Source organism: Canis lupus, chromosome 32 (assembly GCF_011100685.1).
Source record: "Canis lupus familiaris isolate Mischka breed German Shepherd chromosome 32, alternate assembly UU_Cfam_GSD_1.0, whole genome shotgun sequence".
Lineage (NCBI taxonomy): Eukaryota > Metazoa > Chordata > Mammalia > Carnivora > Canidae > Canis > Canis lupus.
Window position 1 is genome coordinate 22,047,776 of NC_049253.1, and position 19,564 is coordinate 22,067,339.

General features: G+C 36.6%; 1 long non-coding RNA gene across 2 annotated transcripts in view; it reads left to right on the top strand.

Moving 5' to 3' along the window:
- The first annotated feature begins 18,707 nt into the window (after positions 1-18,707).
- LOC111093606 overlaps positions 18,708-19,564 on the top strand; it is a 46,554-nt gene continuing 45,697 nt past the window's right edge. For both annotated transcript variants that reach the window (XR_005382843.1, XR_005382842.1), the window contains exon 1: positions 18,708-18,789. This is a non-coding gene — a long non-coding RNA (uncharacterized LOC111093606). The remainder of the gene's footprint in view (positions 18,790-19,564) is intronic.

Consider the following 19,564-nt stretch of genomic DNA (forward strand, 5'->3'; position numbering starts at 1 on the left):
GCGACGCACTGAAGTGTCTCGTTATGACACCTTGCTCACATCACCATTTAGATAATGGAGCAAATGCCTTTGAACCAAGTACACGGACAGGAAAAAGGGGTCTTGTGTAAAGAGGATCTTTAATGAAACTTTCAAGTTGAAGTATTTCAGTTAAGCTACTCATTAATCAACTAATCTTAAATGACTATGGTTTGAAATTTCTTATGTAGAAAAAGTACCGTGAGCCCAACCATCTCATTAACGTAAGTTATTAAATGTTTTAAGACTTTTTTTAAACATTTTATTTTTTTTTCTAAAGATTTTATTTATTTATTCATGAGACACACACACACACACACACACACACACACACAGAGGCAGAGACACAGGCAGAGGGAGAAGCAGGCTCTATGCAGGGAGCCCCACGAGGGACTCGATCCCAGGTCTCCAGGATCACACCCTGGGCTGAAGGTGGCGCTAAACCGCTGAGCCACCCGGGGCTGCCCGATGTTTTAAGATTCTAACTGTAATTGTGCCTCAACATAAACCATGAAAAAGCTTGTAAGATTCCACTTTCAATGATATTGAGTGACCTTTTTTAAGACTACAGAACTTTTTTGAGGGCTATTTGTTTTCTTTGACTCTGGGAAATGTCAATACTAAAAGATCAGCAAGAAATATAAATGAATTGACAGTATGTATAGAAACTACAATGCCACCATAGATACAAACAGAAGTAGTTATTAAGTCCATCAGTCATGATAAAGGATTTATGTTTATGAAAACAGAGACCTATTTCAATGCTTATATCTCAGATACCATCAGAATGTATTTACTTGATATTTTAAAAGAATTCTTTTCTTGGAAAAAAATCTCTGCCATCATCTCATTTTTGAGAGACCCCCACCCCTCTACAAACACCAGCACCTCCCAGCACTGCCCTACTAGGTGCCATTCAAATCTACTCTCTAGTTAGGAATACCAACAATTTACGTTTTTGTGAATTTACAAATACTATACTATCAACCCAATACCCTCAATTCACATTTTCATGAAATAAAATGTAAAAGAAATACAGTATTTTTTAACCATGTATGAAATTCTGGAATATATTCAACTTAAGAAACAAACATTTTGCATTTCACAGAAGCCATACAACTTGTCAGAAAACTGTAAGTCGGGGGTGGCATCACTTCAGTATCATTTATCCACATCCCTTTGAGCTAAGAAGGGAGACTGAGGCGTATTAAAATGAACAATAGTGATCAGGAGCAAGGGTCATATGTGGGAAAAGACGACAAAAAAAAAAAATCAAGCAACTGAATCTCTTGTTCAAACCTTCTATATTCGGCTCAGAGCCACATCACAACATGGTTCCACTGCCAATTTGGAACCCAGCCTTGAGCTTTGGGAGGAGTGAATGGCTGAAATGTGGGACAGCTCCCACAGCTCGCATTTCCCCAATATGAGCATCCATAAATGGCTCAAAGCCCAAAGAGAGAGCTGGTGCTCTCTCCCTAGAATCCTAATTCAGTTCAAAGCAATTCATATCAGCAACCATTTCTAATTTTATACTATGGGCTCTCTGAAATAAATGTACTCAAGACATTTACCATGCCACAGAAAAAGCAGTTATCTATAACAGAGAACTGTGAAAAATGTAACGTTTTAAGATGAAGTGTCCTCAAATGGAATAAAGACGGAAAATCACAGTAAGGGATGGATTAGACTGAGCCAAAAACTGAAGGGAGAGCTGGACACTGAAATAAGAATTGAATTTATACAGCAATCGAGGAGATGGAAAGGAAGAAATTATACGAGCAAGGATTAGAGGAAGGATTAAATATTTCATTTGTGTAATAGCATGAGAAGAAAAATCTGACTGGAGCAGACAGCTCCTATTAGTAAATGGCTGGAGAGAAACCTAGACAGAGTGGAACCAGACTGTGCAGGACTCAGAACATAGATTACAGAGTTTAGACTGTATATTACATAAATAACTAAAGGCTTCTGAACACTGACTGGCTCGATAAATTAAAAAAAAAAATCTAGAATTTCAGCATATAGGATGAGTCTCTGAACCTGAACTTCTAACTAGATAAGGAGAAATGAAAATTAGGAGCATGATGGGGGAGGTGCCTACTTAGTCAAATTTATTGGTTAATACGGATTTCTTTCATTTATAATACTAAGAAATTCAAAATGTATTCCCTATGAATTCCCTCTACTTTGCCTTTTATTGTTTGATATATGCTGGGTGCCAACCACGAAAGAGATGCTCTATAAAATGCATTTAAGTTCTAGACAATGAGGCTCAAAAGATGTAACAAAACTCTCATAATGTAGATCAGAAATCTGGCTTAGCAAAACAATCTGGCTTTGCATATGACTGAACCCACTCACCATAGAGTACACACCTACGGAGGCTTCAAAGAAAGCTCTAAGAGAATATTAACAGAAAGGTGACAAATTTGAAAATACACACATGAGAAAAGGGCAAGGAAAGAGAAAAGGAGGACTACAGCTAGTACTGCCCATATGAGTAGGATGTGCACTGCTACCTGTCAACTAGAATTCTTCAACAGACCCACTCATTCTAGATTTATGGAGCCTATGCCATGAAAGAGAGAGCCAAGTTGCGCTATCTGTACAACTTTGGACAAATGGTGTAGACTTTGTTCTACACTTGATCACTACCTAAGACTGTTATATAGATTAGACAAGTAATTGAGTATTAATTACTGAATATGGTGCCCAGAGCATAGGCAGATATCAGAAAATGGTCAATTTCCAAAAATCTCCCACTAATCACTCCCCACCCCCTGACAAAAAATTTCCTTGTTAAAAAAAAAAAAAATTCCCTTGTTAACAATAACGCTCTTTAATGTAACATTTATCAAATTGTTCCTATCACATGTGGTCAGGAAAACGAAGTGCAAAATGTGTCTTATGTTAAATAGGGTTTCAAAAATTCAAATTACACCTGTAAAGGGAAATTTTTAACCAGTTTACTTTTATTTAATTCACTGAATATTCATCTAATTGAAGCAGGGGTATAAGGACATTACTGTTTTAACTATTTCAATTTGAGAACTTATTTTCACATAGAAACTCCCCAAATCTATTCATTGTACGTATATGCGAAGTTTCTAAGCTGAATTGGGGAAACTGTATCTAGTAAATGGGATAGGAGAACATTTCTTAAGAGACAGTCTCTGCCTTCAGAACACAACTGATTCTGTTAGCTGAGGACAAATATACAATTCAATAATGACAATGCAGGACAGCCACTGCCTGGAGAACGGCAGGAACACAGAAAGTACAGTGGACAGAGATGTCTTCTGACTGCGGGTGGCGGCTGGACCTGCAGGGGAGAGGCATGGCAACTAGGTCTTCAAAGATAAGCAGGAATTCACTGGGTGAAAGGAGGGCAAAGGGATCCTAAGCAAAAGAACAGAGAACACAGAGACTCACGAGTAAGCCAAAGAACGGTGTTTGCTGAGAACGTGGGAACCTGGCTGTGCCTGGAGAACAGAGACATCAGGCTGGAAAAGTAGAGGGGAGAAGGTGGGAAAGACCTCATGTCTCATAATGGGATTCTGTGGGAAGCCCTGCCTTCATTTCTCGAGGAGGTATCTGCACAGCTGATCTTCCATTATACGAATGGACTACAGCAACTTCTCCAGCTGATTACATTTCAAAAGAAACCAGTAAAGTTTTCAATGCTATGATGGTAAGGACAGTCCTCCCTATCTAAGATATCTAACAATATCCTTATAATTTTTGATGAGAACAATTAAGCGAGTGTTATTTTCTTTATGGTTTCAATATCCCTGCTAAGACTGTTTGGAGCAACAGTTAATTAAACTTCCGTTCAAACACACAGGCACAGAGACAACAGTTACTCCCTCCTTCCTTTTGCAAGCTATAGTATGGTCCCTACCATTCTATTGAGTTTTGCCCTAAAATATTTGTTTTAAACTTTCATACTAGTTGGACCAAATTGAGAAAAGTGCACTCCGAGTTGCACTGGCTAATCCACCCTCTGACTCTGATTTTCAGCTATACGCTTAAACAATGACATAAAAAGTTACTCCATTATGGGGGAAAACACGAACAATAGAACTCGCGTGTACAAAAATGTTTCTCCTGACTCTGGAGTTTGCAAAGACCACAACTTCGGCGGCTTTCAGGCTGCCTCCCACCTTCCCACCCCAGTCTCATTTGCAGCCTTCCACATCACTGGTCATTAACAACCCGAAGCTCCCTTCAGCTGCACAGTGAAAGAGCAGCACATCATTACAAATAAACAATCCCTTCCTCCCTCCAACAAGTGACACATTATTCTGAGCACGTCTCCTCTCTGCTTTCATTGCTCTGCCAAGGTTCCCCTTGAGTGGGAAGGGGTAAAAAGAGAGAAAAAGAATATCCCACAACTTGTCGAAAGCATGTAGAGGATGATTTGTGTTCTTACTTACGGGATATGACTGTCACTGTTGATCTGCTTTCAGGCCTAGATTACATGTGATAAGGGCTGACCTGCTTTAAGTATTCACACATTATGCACTCACAGAGAGTAGGCAGGACACAAAAGTCCTTCAGATGTTCTGGACATCAATCAAGTGCACAGCATGAAGCCTGCCAAACTTTTCTTCCATTTACTCAGGGAGAGGAAGGGGAGTCTGAGACAGACTTAATAAAGTTTAAAGCTATGCCACAGCATATTTGGGGAGACCATTGTTATTTAAAGGGTGCTGTTGGAAAAAAAATTCTCTATAGTTACCACTAGCAACAAAAAAATTCACACACAAATATAAAGGGACAGTTCCAGCTTTAAAATGTCAAGACTTTTACGATAAACCAACCAGGTCATGATGGCGCTTAGCTGATTGCTATTTTTTCTTTTTTCTTTTTGAAATCATGTTCATTAAGGATATGTCTCAAAAACTAAAATTATAAATTTTTTAGAGCAGCCATACATAAAAGGTACCTTTTTTTGAGGCATTTATAAAAATAGTAAAGGAAACACACTTGTTATGAAATACTCTGAACACACCTCAATATAATTTAAGCACTAATAACACAAACCATTTTCCACCTAATACAAATATTGTCATTATTAACAGGCTGGAGCCTTAATATTGTGTGATAGACATGACAATATCTTCTGATACAGGCTTTCAATGTTGGTCTTTTACCAGTGCTACTCCCCACAACTCATTAATGGGATTTCAGATGGCTTTTGAAAAATAACAAATGTGTCCCAAACTGTATTCTCCTAAAACACTGTAACACTGTGTACTCAGAGAGTATGATTTGATCATCAGCACAACCAAACCCATCAAAGCAAAATGCTTCATGGAATTCTATAATAGGATGATACCTTAAAATCTATGACAATATCATTCACTTAATAATTTCAGAGTTCTTTTTAAAAGCTCATGTCAGACCATGAATATAACCAGGCTACGCACAGCCTGGATACAAACTAAGAAGACTAGATACAAAAAGCAATGAACATTAAAGAATAGGAAGAGAACTAAAAGCAATTTGCATGATTAAACTACCAATGAAAATTAACTCAGCGAATCTGTAAGTTCTACAATTAAAATAAAAACAAAATAACACAAACCTCCAGACCACTCCACGACTCCTAAACCCCATACAGACAGAATTCTATCCAGTGTATTATCTGGTTTCAGTATTACTCAACTAAAGGCTAATAAGATCGAACTTGTACCGTATTTGGTAATATGGAGCCAGGTGGTACATAAAATGTGAGATTATTCTTTACATTAATCACTATAGAGTAATCCATCACCTGATCAATACGATTATCTCAGACCAGAAACTAAACCTGAACGGGAGAAAAAAAATGTCTTAGCAGGGGTTGGCAAGCAAGGACTCAAGGAAGACTAACAGAATTATTTCTAGATAAGAATATAAAATGGGATCCCTGGGTGGCGCAGTGGTTTGGCGCCTGCCTTTGGCCCGGGGCACGATCCTGGAGACCCGGGATCGAATCCCACGTCAGGCTCCCGGTGCATGGAGCCTGCTTCTCCCTCTGCCTGTGTCTCTGCCTCTCTCTCTCTCTCTCTCTGTGACTATAATAAATGAATGAAAATTAAAAAAAAATTAAAAAAAAGAATATAAAATGATGATAATGATGATCCCTACCACTTGGCGAGTTTTTACTCTTTGTTAGGTACTATGCAATGTACCTAATATATATTACCTCATTTATCCTCACTACCTACCTGTATGGTCAGTGATATCACTCCTGTTTACAGATGGAAATACTGCATGTGCCTGAAGCAACAAGGTCTGGAACTGGTTAAGGCTTGATAGGATGAGACACACCAACACTTCACTAGTCAGGGACCCATGGTTTTGCTCTGCAAGAAATAACTAGGGCAGAAATAGTTCACTTAGTAGATGGAGGCCTCAGAGACTCTGGGGGCTGATGAAATTTGTTCAAGGAACATAACAGCTAGAAATTCTGAAGGTTGGAGCAGAAGAGGGGTCAGATAGCTTGAGTTCTAAACCTATTGATTCAGAGGAGGGGACACCAGACACTCTGGAAGCCACAGCAATGTACTCATAGGTCAGTGGTTTCAGATCCAATGAGAGATGGACTTCTCCTTTAGAGCATTTGTTAGGAACAATGATAATCATAAGTAAAAGAGGTATATTATCATTAATTTAGATTAGCATCTTGCAGATATTCTTTTTAACTCACCCAGCAGCCCTTCAATGCATATATTATCGAGCATATTTTACAAGCCAAGCAACTAAGGGTGAGTGAGATGCCTTGGAATTAGGGAAGGAGGTTTTATTTTCCATGAGCAGGCCTGTGCCTTAGGAGTTACAGGGTGGCAACTCTGCAGCCTCAGAAAAAGTGGATAAGCAAAGTCACCAGAACCACGTGATGTGGTCCTCCCCTCATCAGATGAGTCTGTTTTCACTAAAGATGTTTTCTATACACTGTGAGAAGGCAGTTGGAAAAGATCTACTTTGCCCCACTTGCAAGCAACTACATGAGAAAGGGGTTTTGGGGGACACCTGGGTGGCTCAGCAGTTGAGCATGTGCCTTCAGCTCAGGGCATGATCCTGGGTCCAGGGATCCAGTCCCGTATTGGGTTCCCCGCAGGGAGCCTGCTTCTCGCTCTGCCTATGTCTCTGCCTCTTCTGTGTGTCTCTCATGAATAAAGAAATATTTAAAAAAGAAAGGGGTTTTTGTTGTTCATTTAAATAACGACAGATATACCCTTCTTGTATTATATTGGGCCCAGAACTCCTCAGAATTAAAGTTACACACTATGAAAATCATGAACCACTGAAGCTACTAACCTGACTCACCTAAAGCTCTATTTCAAAGGTAGTTAAAGGATGTTTTCTTCTTTATCAAACTAGTGCTAAAGCATCCCTGAGCAGAAAATCAAAACCTCTAGTACCTATTTGAATTTCATGCTAGCCATTATAAAAACCTGAACACAGTTTTATATCAAAATTAATTTCTTGAAGAGGATTACCATTATTCTTACTTCATCCTAGAGTCAATTGTACTAAATTCATGTACTAAATTCACCCAAATCCAACTTGAAATGATATTAATAGGTAAATTGAAAAATAAATTTTAAGCAAATTATAATATCAATAAAATTTTATTTTTCTCACATGTTTCCTTATAACTCCATCTGAGTATACTTTAGAAATAAGGAAGGTGCGCATTAGTATACACATAAAAGAAATATAAAAGGAGTTAAAGTATAGTTCCTATTTAAACACTTGAATAGCCTATGCTTAAGTGGGCAAACCATATGAAGACAGCTCTTAGAAAATCCATTTTCCTAAGTCAATCAGAGAAAGAAAATTATCACACAGTCTCATATGTGGTTATAAAAAACAGTTTAGAGGCTCATAGAGGAAGGCAAGGAAAACTGAATGGGAAGAAATCAGAGAGGGAGACAAACCATAAGAGACTCTTATTTCCATAGGAAACAAACTGAGGGTTGCTGGAGGGGAGGTAGGTGGGAGATGCGGTAACAGGGTGACCGGCATTAAGGAGGGCACCCAATGTGATGAGCACTGGGTGTTATATGCACCGATGAATCACAGAACCCTATGTCTGAAACTAATCATGTACTATATAGTTGGCTAATTGAATTTAAATTTTTAAAAATGCATTTCACACTCTTTGGAGAATATCGTAACTATATACAGGAGGAATCAAACAAGAAAAAGTTTTGTTTTGTTTAAAGATTTTATTTATTTATTCATGACAGACACACAGAGAGGCAGAAACACAGGCAGAGGGGGAAGCAGACTCTTTGCAGGGAGCCCGATGTGGGACTCGATCCCAGGTCTCCAGGATCACACCCTGAGCTCAAGGCAGACATTCAACCGTGTGTCCCAAGAAAAAGTTTTGTAAAATAGAAGAAAAGGCATTCATAACAGAGAAGTTTTGTTTTGATTTAGTGTATTCTAGCTTTTCCATTAGAGAACCTCAATAATAATGCTGCCAGTATATGATTTCTGAGTAGACTTAGCTCTTAGTAGTTTTTTAAAAAAATTGATGCTAGAAGAAACACAGAGATTACGGAAAGCCAATTTTTTATTTAAAGTGATATCTAAACTCTATGCGCTTGCAAAGTATTTTTAATTAAATAAAAAATAATCCCGTGATTTTCAGTTCAGATTCATGAGATGTTAGACCTTTTCCTTTCTTCTACCGGCCAGAAGTCAATTGTGTATTTTGAAATACTTTCTTAATGACAGATGGTTGATACCAAAAAGATGCCTAAAACATACTGTGTTTATATATGTGTGTGTGTGTGTATATATTTCCCTTATCTTCCTTCACCTGTCTCCAGATATAAAGCACAGCTGCTTAATGTTTTAAATTTTTTTATGAGAAGCAACAGTTTTTGATAATCTCACAAAGGACTTTTCTAGTAGACTCTACACATGCAGGGTTTTCACAAGACAAAGGATTGGTTTTAACATTCAAACAACTAGTTTGCAAAAATAAATAAAAAATGAAACTCCATGTATGGACTTTACTTAATCAGAGACACAGGCAGAGGGAGAAGCAGGCTCCATGCACTGGGAGCCCGATGTGGGATTCGATCCCGGGTCTCCAGGATCGCGCCCTGGGCCAAAGGCAGGGACAAACCTGCTGCGCCACCCAGGGATCCCGAAATCAGACTTTATTCTTACTTAAACCTTTTCTTTTGATGCTTTAACTAGAGCCTTACATGAGCTAAATCAGAGGATACTGAATGTGACTGGCACGACAGAAGATGCTTAAACTATGGAAGTAAAGAAGATGAGCTGTAGTGATCATATTAGATAAAACCAGTGATGTATTAATACACAATTATGAAACTGTAATACTCTTCTAGTCTAATATATAAGCCTTAGTTACTTTGGCATTCTTTTATCTGATCATCTTGCTGTATAGATCTATTCTTATAGTCATCCCTCTTTGTGGTTACGTCTATTACTACCAAATACCCACCTGAAAAGTGAAAAATTTAAGCAAGCAGTGAGTTATCTTAAGGATTATGCCAAACGAAACATTCAAATTCAACCTTAACCGAAATTACAAAACTTATATTTATCAAGATGATTTAAAGCCCATTAAGATGATCAATTGGATTTAAATAGTCACCATAATTTCTACCCTGAGGTCTCCTGAGAAAGTTTACAGTGGAAGCACTTCAAAGTCCTCAATACATCTCATTAGCACCTTTATTAAAGGATGTGTAAAAAAAAAAAAAAAAAGAAAAGAAAAGAAAAGAAAAGGAAGTTCAGAAGAAGCACTCTTTTAGAAACACTTGTTTAAAAAAGATTTTCAATCTTTTTTATTAAAATGATATGTATATCATCAGAAATTGACAACAAATGTTTAGTTCACTCTAGGAATTTAGGCCAAAAAAAAAAAAAACCCTATAAAATTATTCATCATAGTTTACCTTCTTTTCCTTCAATAAAGAATCCCGCCTTACTTTATATTAGTTATAGGGCATCATCCCTTTGTCTGGGTTTTGACATTATCTCTTTCTGAAGTTGTTTATTTTTTTTTATTTTTTTAATTTTTTATTTATTTTTGATAGTCACACAGAGAGAGAGAGAGAGAGGCAGAGACACAGGCAGAGGGAGAAGCAGGCTCCATGCACCAGGAGCCCGATATGGGATTCGATCCCGGGTCTCCAGGATCGCGCCCTGGGCCAAAGGCAGGCGCTAAACCGCTGCGCCACCCAGGGATCCCTCTTTCTGAAGTTGTTTAAATAGAAATAGCCTATGCAAAGTAAGCTTGAAGTTTTTCTGAATTGTATAAGAAGCTGTAGATTACCTCATGCCAGTAATCTACAGAAAATATCAAAGAGCTATCAATCCTAGAGTACATGCTTTACCATGTCTCTCTAATTCCTTATGGTAGTTTACAAGGTCCTATTTTAGAGCTAGCTTCCAATGATCTCATTGGGTTGTTTTCCTACTGTTCTCTCGGTTCCTCATCCTGTTCGTCAAACACACCATACGTGTTCCTGCCAGAGCTTTGTAGCTCCTGTTCCTCTGCCTAAACATTCTTCCCTTAGATATCTACTTAGCTTCCTCCAGCATTTTCTTCAAGACTTCCTCAAATCTCAGCTCAGTGAAGCCTCGCCTGCTGCTAGGCTGCTAGGTAAATATACCAGTACAAGCACCCAAATCCCTACCTGACCCTACTAGACCTCTATTTCCCACCATTCTGAGATTCTTCTTGCAAAGATCAACAAACCCAATCAATTTTCTTACTTTGCTTTACCTTTTTTTTCCCCCACAGCATTTATCACCTTCTAATCACTATATAATGTACTTATTTGCTATGTTTATTGTTAACTATCTGATACCTCTCACACTCCTCTGGAACATAAAGATCCCAAGGACACTGATCTCTGTCCATTCTGTTCACTTATGTACTCCAAGCACTTCAAACACTTACTATGTAGTAGGTGCTCAATAAATCTTTTTTTGTAAAGTAGTTCCTTTGACAAGTCCTATCTTTCTTTTCCTAAAGTAACTGACCTTGATGCCACCAATTATTGTAATTCCATTCCAATTATGTTTTCCTTGTAAATCTCTGTTCTCTGAATTCTACCCCCAGCATTCTAATGAAATTCTTCTTTCAAAGGTCAACAAATGCAAAGAATTTTTCTATGTCTTCACTCATTGTATTCCTAAGCAACGCTGAGCACTGCAACCACTTCCCTTCTTAAAAGCTTCATTCAGTTAGAAGGAAACTGAACAAACACAATTTACTAGACACTCATCAGAAGTTTTTCCTCTAGTTTTCATGATAAAGGCCTATCCATCCAAGTTTCTTCCTCTTGTGTTACACGAATATAGATGATCAGAATTCTTTCCCAATGATCTCTTCTTCAAACATGTCCCCTTATAATGTCAGGGCCTTAGCTAATATCACTGACTACCAGGCTAAATCTTTTTCTGAATCTCTACCCCATATTTCCAATTGCCATTGCTTGTCTAAATATTACAATTCTCCTACAGCAGTGCAAATTTTACCTTTCTCAGATCTGTGAATATTGCAATATTTTGCAGCCACCTGTAGATTACCATTTTCCACTTGAGGCAGAATTCTACAAAACGGAAGCTAAAACGAGTCAGTCACCCTTTCAGCCGTTCTAGTGGCAACATTCATATCTAGGGCTGATGGGAACAGTTTAAGTAAGTGTCTACAATCAGATGTGGTGACAATGGTAATAATGTAACCCTTATTACAAGATAAATTTTGAGGTGGAATTCTAAGTATTATTTTAGGCTGTGTCTCTTCCAGACCTGGTTCCCGTATCCTCCTGGAGAGTCTATGAACTAGCAAATACCCTCTTAATAACTGTGTTTTCTGTGTAAATTAATCATGGTTGGTTTCTGTTGCTTTCAAAGGAGAAATTTGGATGACTATATCCAGCAAGACCCAACTGGTCCTCTCTGAAGAAGTAACTGTTTTCTCCTCTAAATGTCCACAAGCATTTTATCAGTATTACTTCTAATACATTTATCCCTTTACTCTGTATTATAATTATTTATGCATGCTGTCTTCTTCACTACATGTTTTATTTCCTGGGGGTGAAGTGCCTGTCATTTATCTTTGTCCATGCTTTTAACATTTGCCTCCTTGTCTGTTTCAGATACTTTTCAAAAACAAACAAAACATTGTATGTGTGTTCTTTCTGGCTGAGGGAGCTACTCTAAATTCCTCCTTTTGTACTCTTAATCTAACAAGGTTCCACCACTCTATTCCTAGAATGGCCTCCATGACTCATTTATTTAGAAGATTCTGCAAGGGATGCATGGGTGGCTCAGTCAGTTAAGCATCTGCCTTTGGCTCATGTCATGATCTTGGGATATTGGGATAGAGCCCCCCATCGGGCTCTCTGCTCAGCGGGAAGTCTGTTTCTCCTGTACCCTCTGCCTCTTCCCCCTACTTATGCTCTCTCTTGTGCATGCTCTAATAAATAAATAAAATCTTTTAAAAAGTTTCTCCAGGATTTTTGTAGGTCATTCCCTCATTTTTATGCACTAAAGGCCTCCCTTTTTTCTTTGCTCCAGCAGTGCACACAAAACACCAACAAGGTTGCCAAGACCATTCAATGGAAAAAAGATAGTCTTTTCAACAAATGGTGTTGGGAAAACTGGATATTCACATGCAAAAACAAAAAAACAAAATACACACACACACACACACACACACACACACACACAAAATGACTCTTACCTTACAACATACACAATGGATGTTAACTCAAAATGGATCAAAAACCTAAATGTAACAGTTGAAATGAATTAAAACTATGAAACTCTTACCAAAAACAAAATAAAACAAAACAAACAAACAAAAAAAACTTTCAGGGAAAAGCTTCATGTCATTGCATTTTGTAATAAGTTCTTGGATATGATATCAAAAGCACAGAAATTTTATAAAAAGGAGATAAACTGGACTACATCAAAAGTTAAAACCTCTGTTCAAAGGACTCAATCAATAACATTTCAATCTATGAAATGGTAGAAAATATGCAAATCATATATCTAATAAGGGATTATCCAGAATATATAAAGAATGACTTCAACTCAACAACTACAAAAATAAGAGGCAACCCAATTAAGAAATAGACAAAGGATGTGAACAGACATTTTTTCCAAGAAGATATATATAAAAGACCAATAAGCACATGAAAAGATGCTCAAAATCACTTATCTCTAGGAAAATGCAAATCAAAACAACAATGAGATACCATCTCACACCCAAGAGAATGGCTATTATCAAAATAAGTATTGGCAAGGTTGTGGAGAAACAGAAATCTGTATGTACCATTGGTGGGAATGTAAAATGATACAGCTGCTATGAAAAACAATAGGAGAGCTCCTCAAAAAATTAAAAACAGAGTAACTAAATAATCCAGCAGTTCTATTTCCTAGTATATATTCAAATGAATTGAGAGCAGGGTTTTGAAAAAACATTTATATATATATATATATATACACACACACACACACACACACACACACATTCATGTGCATAGCAACATTATTCACAATAACCAAAAGCTGAAAGCAACTCAAATATTCTTCAACAGATGAATGGATAAACAAAATGTGGTAACATACAATGAAATATTATTCAGCATTAAAAAAGGAAATTCTGATAAATACTAAAAATGGATGAATCTTTTTTTTAAAAGATTTTATTAATTTATTCATGAGATACACAGAGAGGGGGTGGAGTGGGGGCAGAGACACAGGCAGAGGGAGAAGCAGGCTCCATGCAGGGAGCCCAACATGGGACTTGATCCCAGGTCTCCAGGATCAGGCCCTGGGCTGAAGGCGGCGCTAAACCACTGAGCCACGTGGGCTGTCCAACATGGTTGAATCTTAAAGACATTATGCTAAGTGAAATAAGACAGTAACAAAAAGATAAATATTGTTATGACATTCCTGTGTTGGAGCCATTAACTCCCAAAGATACTTAGTTTTAGATGAGGTCATGAGGTCATAAAAGTGTGGCCTCCATAATGGGATTATTGTCCTTAAAAGAAGAGGAAGAGAGACCTGGGGTAGCTCTTATGTTCTCTTTCTCCTCTGCCATGCAAGGACACAAGAAGGCAAGCTGTCTACCAGTTAGAAAGAGGGCCCTCACCAGAAACCAAATCTTCTGGCACCTGGATCTTGGACTTTCTGGTCTCATGAACTCTGAGAAATAAATGACCATTGTTTAAACCACTCAGTCTATTGTATTGTGACAGCTGTCTCAGCAGACTAAAAATGTCAACTTTGCAAACATAAGGAGTTCTAGAGATTGGTTGGCCAACAATGTGAATGTACTTAAAACTACTGAACTGTAGCACTTTAAAATGATTGAAATAGTTATGTTGTATTTTCTCACAATTAAAATTTCATGTAAGAATTTTGTTTTGCTTTAAAACAAACAAACAAAATCTTTGTCCAACCCAGGCTTCAAGGATACTATATCCCAGTGTGGGGGAACCAGAGTTTGTTCCTTATTTCTACCCTATTCCCATCCTCTGCATGGCTGTCATGTGATTAGCTGCTTAAAATCCTGTAACTGCTGTATAGTATTTTCTGTGTACAACCCAAGCACTTGGGAACAGAAGCATCTTCTCTTTTTTCTAATTTCATTTCTTGCCACCAATCTCCAAGTACTCTATGCTCCAGTCATAACTCTCTATTTCAAATTACAACCCTGTCTAATATGCCATCTTTGCCTCAGCTCTCTTCAATTCAGTTCAACAAAATCTCACTGAACAAGCACAATGCACTGAGCACTATGAGACAGGATATTTTAAGAAAACGCTTCTATTCTCAAGAACATTAAAGTCTAGGGGAAGGATACTCATAAAGAGATCATTACAATTATTGTGATAAATACTTTAACACTAACTCATAGTTACATATTCATAAATAGGTATCTGCCTACTTCTTGAAGTTTGCTTCTTAAATTTACTTCATATATTCAATAGTTTTCAAATCAATGCACAATGCTTGAACATTTTTAACTTCATATGAATGAATATGTTCATTTTTTAATTAATATTTGGTTTATCAATGGATTTCCTAAAGTAGAAATAATGGATATCTAGTATCTTTTTACATAAAAACACATAATTTTAGAAGCACAGATTTACTACCAAACCACCAAAAAAATTTAAAAATTCTTAAAACTTAGAATTATGATGAGTTTCCTTGAGAGTACAGATAACATTCTTACAGTAGAGGGGGAAAAACTGCAGGTACATTTTTTAATAGTCCATTTAGCATTTTAGAACTTAGGTAATTTTGCCTCTTTTACGGTTTCATAATTAAAGTTTCTCCTGCCATTTGGAGTAAACACAATTCCAGCCATGGGAGACAAGAATGACCAGTTCAAGTTCAAGGGTTCACTGCACATGAATATCCATAAATGCCCCTTGACAGTCTTGGTAGTATAATGAACCTTGCAATTACTCAGCAGGCCATCACCACAATACATGAACATAATGCTTCCAACATCAAATGACAAAACATTATACAAATAATACCAACCAACTGTTACAGTTCACATAGGGCTTTTGGAAACGAATTAAATTGCAACAGTTCCTCTTAAATCTTTATAGTTTGCAGGGAGTTTTGCTTCACTGAGCTATGTTTATGGCAAATAATTAATAGAAAGGTGTTGGCATTATATACAATTGGGAGATGCCAATTAGCAAAACCCTCCTTCAAAATGACACCAGTTAATTCCAGCATGAGCTCTCAGAGTGAAATAGCCTTTCTCTTAAACAAACGCTAGTGCCTCATTGTCTTTGGGAATGTCTCCAATCATCCTATATATAACCTCCTGGGGTAGATGCTTCTGGTCCTGCCTTCCTGTTGCCTCTGTGCTGAAGAAATGATCTTAAATTAGTTCATTTGAATAACAGTGTGCCTTCCTTTACTCTGGTGGTTCTCCAACGGTGCAAAGTTTATTTCCGTAGGACAATCTTTGACACAGTAGAAAGTACCGTCAGGTAAAAAGTAATACACAGATAAATGATCATTAATTATTAGCACCCCTAATAAAAAGTATAGAACCTATCAGACAATATACGTGTAAATGCGCATAAAAGCAAGCATCTCATTACCAATTTAATTATCTGAGTGGTCTGGGGATTAAAGTACAAAACAAAGTGCAAATGTGTATATTCTACTTACGACAATTATTTTAACTCCTGTTTCCCCCAATACATAAAACTGACAACTGCTGATGTGCAACACACACTGGAATATAGATCATAAGTAAGTTCATGATTTTTAGTTTGGCAAATAGCTACACTGTGCTATTTTCATCACAAAGGGTTTATTGTTACTCTGGACATCTTCAGAATAGGCTTGCCATGATGGTTCAGCATTTATCATCCAGTTCAAAAGGAAATATGAATAATAAAGCAAGCTGGGTTTCCCCCTTCAGAATCACATACTGAGGAAAGAGCAGGTAGGATTTGGTTATGAGAAATTTTGTTTTCTTCACCTCCGTGTTTCAGTCAGATAACTTCAGATTAGTGATTTAGCACTTTGGATTCTAATAAATTAATTCATGAATCAATTAGTATTTCTACTTCTCACTTTATTTTTTATTTGATTTCTTAATAAAGTAAAATGTAAAAAAAAAAAAAAAGCCAATTGGAAGATAGGTTTTTCTAGTCTTAGAAATAAGTATTTCTTTCTATCATGTTTTATAAACAAAACAAGCTAATCTTCTGACCCTAAAAGAGAACTCTTCCTTTTTTAATTGGCCACAGAGAAAGAAGCAATAACCTGGACTATGGACAGTTCTAAAAATTTAGTTAAGAAAAATCTGACTTCTGTATTTTTTTAAAAAGTACACTTTTATATATACAACTATAGCACACTTTACCAGATTTTAGACAAACAAGATTCAGAATAATCCAGATAATTACCATTTTTCTCTAAAATAATACAGACATTATGGGAAAAACTCCTACTGTTATCTAAAAATCACATGAACAGTAAAGGAAAATTTTGCCAGGAAAATGAAAAACACTAATAACAGAACTGAGAACATAAGATATAAAATATGGAATAAGAAATAGTAAGAAATGATGCTGAAAGTGTACAAAGTCAGTATGGACACTAAGTTAATTTTATCACTTTATATAAAGGTATAGCTTCACAATTGTGTTCTATACCTTTCTGTAATACTAGGACTGTTCCTAATATTATAATTTAGGACCTGAATTCCTGATTAAGATTACAGAATCAAATAGATTATATATGTGACAAAAGTGTTATGAATTAAAAGGTTCACATATTAACCTCCATGCAATATGTAGTTATGTTCTATAAAATGAGCTAAGGTGTATCATACATGACTATAGAAGGCACATAGAAATGCAATCATAAATCCATGCTAGTTTTAATGAAAACTAAACAAATGTTTAACAATTATATCTGTTATCTTAACATAGGTTAAGACTATATTAAGTCTTTCAAATTCATAGCACATATTTGAACCATGTTTACTTTCTCTTGATAAACCACGGTAAACAAAGATATTAAAAAACCATTCCAGTGACCTGAGACTTTGATTACAGTTCTACAACAGATATGCAAAAAATTATTCCTAATGAAGATAGTGTTTCTGAACATCACTTTGAAATTTAAAAAAAAAAAACAAAACACTCTGAAATTCATCCCATTAACCTCCTCCTCACCTTCTGATTAAGTATATTTGAACTGACTGAAGAAACAACTTCTGGAACCAATTCATGTGCAAAATGCTGAGTGTATCAAAATAATTCACATTTCCACAAAAGTGAACAAATGAATCAATGAATGGAAAGCAAGCCAGCCAGTCAGACAAGCCATTAACCATTTCCACTCTTCACAAAAAAATATTTTCAGTTCACAAATAATTAAGCCTTTCTTCCTTTTTCTCTCAGGTCTCACATCCAATTCATTATAACAAGACCTGAAAGTGCTATATCTAAAATAGATCCCATATTGAACCACTTTCACACTACCACTGCAAAAACTCTAGACCAAATTGCTATTACGTTTCTTGTAGAAAATTGTGGAGCAGTTTTCTCTTTAATTCATTGATTCTCCTATGTCCTGCAGCAAACTGAGTTCTCTAATGGGCAACCAAAGTGGCATCCCCTAGATGGGTACTACACATGTGATTATAAATCACATTATTACTTCCCTGATTAAAATCTTCAATTATAAACAAAACCACACTCACTACTGTGGCCTACATAATTTGGCCTCTGCTCTTCTTTGACCTCACTGCCTAGCACTTTCCCCCTTTTCCAAAATGTGCCCTGAATACTAGTTTTCTGTCTATCCCTCAAACACACCACTGATTTCCTTTCATGATCATTCTACTTGTTCCTTATTCCCAGTATTTAGATTTCCATTCCATGAGCATTCTAAGAAAAGTAATTCCCAACTCTTCTAACTCATTTTATTTTCTTCGGATCATTCATCTCTATCTGGTTTGATCATCTTTGTTTATGTAATTGATATATCTGTTGTCTATCTCCTTTTGAATGTCAGCACTTTGAAAGCAAGTATTTTGTCATGTTCACCTGCAATGTCCAAAGCATTTATATAACTATGCCTAGAACACATCTGGCACAATTGATATTTATGGAATGAATAAGTTGGATTATCTGACCTGGGAAGGAGGAGATAGTCAGTAGGACCCTAGAGAGCAGGGGAAAACCGTGAAAGGCTGAGACATTCACCCGGCAGGTAAAAGTTTCATCTGAAATGTATGAAATATCTTTTCTTGTCAAGATCAACAATCTCTCATCAACAGAGACAATGTTTTCCAAAAGCAAGATCAGATAAATTATTACTCCTTAATTACACAAAGAATATGCAGTATGCAAATACAGACTCGAAAATATTAGCTACTAAAATCATGATTATTCAAGTAGCTAAGAGTGCTGGTCTCAGGGGCGAAATTACAGGCAGATTCAGCAATTCTGAATTCAACAGTACTATTAATAAGAAGTGTCATCTTGCTGGGTTTTAAAATAGAATTTTTAGTATGGTCTGAGGGAAAGTGCCTTGAACTAAGGATCACAGATTCCGGCTCTACTCCAATTAATTCTGCTTAGCATCAGTTCTTGCTATAAAATGGAAATCCCCCTATGCCTCACAATATCGTCACACTGAATAAACGATATATCATATGTGAAAGCTTGTAACCTTGTAAGACATTGCACAAAATGAAAGTCCTTACATTAGAACCTGTTGTAAATATACTTCTCATTCATGTGTATAAACATGCATATATTAAAATACATCTTGTGTGAGAGGTCTGTTTCATTTGTGGCATATGTTTCAAAGCCAGGGAACCCGAAAATGTATTACACAAATGCATATAAACACATTTTAAAAGAAGTAAGTGTTGAAGGCTTGCCATCATTGCCTCTAGATCTGAAGTAAGTTCAAGAGTCTCTGACATAAGAGTTGGAAAGAACATATAAATTTAAAACATTTTACCATATTAGAAGTTTTG